The sequence below is a fragment of the Dendropsophus ebraccatus genome, chromosome 12 (assembly GCF_027789765.1).
Source record: "Dendropsophus ebraccatus isolate aDenEbr1 chromosome 12, aDenEbr1.pat, whole genome shotgun sequence".
In the NCBI taxonomy this organism is placed as follows: Eukaryota; Metazoa; Chordata; class Amphibia; order Anura; family Hylidae; genus Dendropsophus; species Dendropsophus ebraccatus.
This window is the reverse complement of record NC_091465.1, coordinates 79919298-79924600: the sequence shown is the minus strand read 5'-3', so window position 1 is coordinate 79924600 and position 5303 is coordinate 79919298. Positions and strand designations below refer to the sequence as shown.

General features: G+C 44.0%; 1 long non-coding RNA gene across 1 annotated transcript; it reads right to left on the bottom strand.

The window, feature by feature from the left end:
- Window positions 1–312: 312 nt before the first annotated feature.
- Window positions 313–3407, bottom strand: LOC138769877 (uncharacterized). The gene is made up of 4 exons (XR_011359340.1): window positions 3294–3407; window positions 2726–2775; window positions 1634–1722; window positions 313–534 (listed from the first exon to the last, which is right to left on the bottom strand). It is a non-coding gene; the product is annotated as an uncharacterized lncRNA (long non-coding RNA).
- Window positions 3408–5303: the final 1896 nt, after the last annotated feature.

The following is a 5303-nucleotide window of genomic DNA, read 5'->3' as shown; positions in this document are numbered from 1 at the left end:
CATCAGTCTGGAGAGTTGTGAGCAGGCGCAGTGAAGGGATAAGCTGCAATACCAGGTGCGGCCACTACTAAATGAACGGCGCTGTATCTGGTAAGCACAAAAGAGAGGAGAACCACAGCTCCTTCAATCAGCAGATTATGGGGGTGCCAGGTGTTGGACTCTCTCTGATCTGATATTGATATATCCACCAGGAGAGGATTAATTGTCTACAGTAACACATTATAGCAATGGAGGAAGGAGCAGGTAAATATTGTTTGTATAGCCTAAATGTAACCAACTAATACATTCACTGACAGCAAGCAGGGATCTCAGCGTGAGCTGGGGAATTGAAACACAAACTCTGTATGTAGGCAGTAACACAAATGTACGGTCTAATCCTGGTGGTCTCCAGTTCTGTCCATCATCAGTGGCGCCCACCTGGGCAGGGTCCTCCTCATCCAGCCTTCTTATACCTTCCTTCTTGATTTTGGGTTGGCTGGGCGGTGGGATGGGTGAAGAATTCCGTATATAATCCGATGTGTTATCTCCATTATTCTGCAAAGCACCAATGATAATGTTATGTTCACAGTTCAGGAAAGAACGCCAGCTCAGCTCTGCTGCATCTGTATTGGAGACTGGACTTTCCAAGAGCCCTCAGTGGTGGAATGAGAACTTGGGTTCTTCCTAAACAACCAGGAGTTGTCCTATCACATAGGGGTAAACAGTCTGGTATCATCCTTTGTAATAGGGCCAGTGATCAGCCAAGCCAAGCTTAAAGTGTCATTATCGTTACAACTTTCAAAATCTAAATCAGCAGTGGATGTCATATAAAGCAAGTTTGCAATTTACATTCATTTTTTTTTTTTAGTTATCATGGAGAACACGGCACTTCCTGTTTTCTGTCTCTTTTTTTTTCTCAAAAAACAGGAAACAGTCAGAAAACAGGAAGTCCTGTGTATCCCAGGTTATCTGAGCGCTCACAGAGAGAAGGCAGTCATGTGATTGATGGACACATTGAGCTGTGACTCTCTGTACTGGCCGGAATCTGTTTGTTTGCTTGTTTTTTTCAACCAGCACAAGTCAGAAAATCTGCCTTCGGGAGACTGGACCTGGATTTCTGGTAAGTATAGCTTTGTTTTACAGCATGATAACAACAACAAAAATAAAATAATGAATGTAAATTATTATTTATTTCACATCTACTGTTGATTTAGATTTTGAAAGTTATAACGACAGTGACACTTTAAGTGTTATAAAGAGAGGGCTGAGCTGCTGCATGCATTACTCCTCCCTCCCTTGCCTGATTGATGTACAAGGCTCAGTGCTGGGAATCAAACAGGGAGGCGTGGAGGAGGGAGGAAGCATGCATACTGCAGCTCAGCCCAGCATTTGTGACTCTTGAACTAAGAAGAAAAACATTATTTCATAACTTTTCAAACAGCCATCAGCTAAGAGGCATCATGTGTTGTATTGCCTATCAGCCATCCGCCCATGTCTGCCACTCATTAAATACAGCTGACAGATTCACTGGCACGGTGAACTACTGAACACAATAGATCATGGCTCCATACCAGAATATACGTCCTCTTTTCTCTAACCATACACAGCCTTGCTCCGATACTAGAGAAACTACAATGGGAAGGGGATAACTCACCATGATGTAGGAGCCCATGGAGAGGAGCTGCGGTGCATGAAGTATCTCACAAACTCAGGGTCATCAGGGGACAGAGATGTTCCAGATACCTAGAGCAGAGATAACATACAGGTCACCATATCTCTGCTTTTTACCAGTGAATGGGAAGAATCTTGATCCAAAGGCTGAAAACCATCATGACCTCATACTGCTACAGGGTATTATAGTTGTATCTAGTCTGATACTACAGTATATAGCTGTATTCATTGTAACAGGTAAGGGCAGGATCTCAGCCTTGGGGTTTGAGCAGTTCCAGTCACTGACAGCAAGCAGAGATCATGAATGATGTAAAGAAACACAAAAGAAACACAAATATACTAGGAGACTGCAGAACTCATTTCAGCCTCTGAATCTCAATGACAGCAAGCAGAGATCTTTAACGTTGTGAAGAAAATAAATACAAAGTATAGGAGAAAGTTTCAAAAAGTATTTCAGCCTTTGTATTTTAACAGTTCCAGTCACTGACTGTTAGCAGAGCTTGTGAATTCTACAAAGAAACGAACACAAGGTATGGGAGAAAATTGCAGAACTCTTCTCAGTCTCTGGATGTTCACAGTTCCAGTCACTGACTGTAGGCAGAGATCTTGTATGATAAAGGAACACAAAGTGTATAAGAAAGTTGCAGAACTCATTTAATCCTCTGAATCTGATAAGTTCAGTCACTGACAGCATGCAGAGATCTTCACTGGTGTGAGGAAATAAAGTGCAAAGCATATTAGAAAGATACAGAACTCATTTCAGCCTCTGGAGTTCAACAGTTCCAGTCAATGACTGCAAGCCAAGGTCTCGAAGGATGGCAAGCAGTGACACACAAAATATATGAGAAAGCTGCACAACTCATTTCCTGGCTTCCAAAGGTTTTTGTCACTGACAGCAAGCAGAGATCTTAACCGCTGCAAAGATAAAGAAACACAAAGTATACTGAAAAGCTGAAGAACTTTTCTAGTCACTGACTATAAGCAGATATCTTGAATTTGTTGAAGAAAAGAAACAAAGTAAATAAGAAAGTTACAGAACTATATATATACTGTAAGGTGAGGTGCGGTATCTTACCGTGCGTATGGCCTCTTTGCGCGTCAAATCATATTTCATCTCTAACATTGCTGAAATACCAGACAACACCATAAGTACCTGCCTGCACCTGCTGTGGGGGGTATAGACTTATTTTAATTAACCCATACATAGCCAGAGTCTGACCCCAGGCTAATTATAGATCTATCCATAGACCGTAGCCCATCCCTTGCTTAGCCCCAATATATAACTAATATAAAAGTGTGACTTTATGCTTTTTACACAACTTATGGGCCGGTGCCAGCAGTATCTGCACTAATAAATTGTATTGAGGAAAGTCAGCTAGAAATCCTATGGAGTATTAGATCAGGGAAGAGGAGCCTTTGGCCCTCCGGCTGTTGCAAAACTACAATTCCCATCATGCCTGGACAATCACAACTAAAGCTTTGGCTGTCCAGGCATGATGGGAATTGTAGTTTTGCAACATTCGGAGGGCCGAAGGTTCCGCAACCTTGTTTTAGATTAAAAAATACTGAAAATTCGGAAGGGTTCACAAACTTCCCAGTGCCGCTGAATATTCATCACACGTCCTGCTTATTGGTGGACTCACCTTTCCTTCTTTTCCGTATACAGAATACCACAAGGACAATCAGAGCAATGAGCAATAATGCCCCAAAGACTGAGCCAATCACAATGCCGGCTATAGCGCCCCCGCTCAGCGAATCCGAGTCTGCGGAGAACAGAGGAGGCAGATATATAAGCACTATGGGCAGGAATGATGTCACTGGATATAGTCAACAGGGGTCCAGGAAGAAGTAAGGTTGGAACACTGGAAAACTGCTTAAAGGAGTATTCCAAATATATATGTTTTCCTATATGGTGCTGGGGCCGCCTCATCAAAACACATACTTACCTACCTGGCTCCCTGAAGCTGCCCCTGTGATGTGGCTGACCAGGCAGTGACGGCCCAGTCAGCCAATCATGGACTGAGGTGGGACAGTCAGTGATTGGAAGAAACAAAGGAGCTGCGGGCAAGGGGAAGAGTATGGCTATGGCTTTTTTTAGTCATTTTATTATATCTATTATATCCCAGCAGTATAAATCTAGAATACTTCTTTAAAAGAAACGTATTTGAGGAAGAAAAATAATAATCCCTTTATTGTTGACTTAAAATGCGAAAACGTTCTTGTAATTCCTTATTTCTAGGCTGACGCATGATCATGTAAAATTCTAGGCCCAAATCCTATGGCTGCACTACTGAGGCATTCTTGTAGTAATATGTCCCCTTCTGTCAGATTCAGCTTTGTCATGGAAACCTGGACAGTGTGCATTTACATTACCATCCACGCCAGTATCTTCTTCTGTGTAATCCATACACTAAAGGTATACAGGTCCGTACATTATGTAGATCATGGATGGGGAACCTTCGGCCCTCCATCTGTTGCAAAACTACAGTTCCCGTCATGCCCGGTCAGCCAATTGTTGGAAATTGTAGTTTTGCAACATCTGTAGGGCTGAAGGTTCTCCATACCTGATGTAGATGGTGATTTACTGCCAAACAAGGTTTCCATGACAACCAGTATACCAGATTCAGAAGGGGACCTGTTGTCGTCAGGATGTCTCAGTAGTGCAGCCTCAGGCTTTGGGCCTGTAACTTCAGCCTAGATGTAAGATATAAAAAATGGTTCTTATGTGTTTAATGTACATCATACCTCCCAACTTTTGCAAAGAGCAAAGAGGGACATGTGCACCGTGGTCCCCATAGCCACGCCCCCATAGCAACCCTCCATAGCCACGCCCCCACAGCAACCCTCCATAGCCACTCCCCTACAGTCACCACATGCTGCTGACTGAATAGTGCCCTATACAGTATCCAATCCCCCCAAAAATGCCCTATATAGTATCCAAACCCCCATTATAGTGCCCCACATAGTATCCAATCCCCCACATAGTGCCCCACATAGTATCCAATCCCCCACATAGTGCCCCACATAGTAGCCAATGCCCCCATATAGTGCCCCACATAGTAGCCAATGCCCCCATATAGTGCCCCACATAGTAGCCAATGCCCCCATATAGAGCCCCACATAGTAGCCAATGCCCCCATATAGTGCCCCACATAGTAGCCAATGCCCCCATATAGTGCCCCACATAGTAGCCAATCCCCATATAGTGCCCCACATAGTAGCCAATCCCCATATAGTACCCCACATAGTAGCCAATCCCCCCATATAGTGCCCCACATAGTAGCCAATCCCCATATTGTGCCCCACATAGTAGCCAATCCCCATATAGTTCCCTACATAGTAGCCAATCCCTCCATATAGTGCCCCACATAGTAGTCAATCCCCCATAGAGTACCCCACATAGTAGCCAATCCCCCATATAGTGCCCCACATAGTAGCCAATGCCCCATATATGCCCCACATAGTAGTCAATGCCCCATATAGTGCCCACATAGTAGCCAATGCCCAATATAGTGCCCACATAGTAGCCAATGCCCCCATATATGCCCCACAGTAGCCAATCCCCCATATAGTGCCCACATAGTAGCCAATGCCCCCAAATATGCCCCACATAGTAGCCAATCCCCATATAGTGCCCACATAGTAGCCAATGC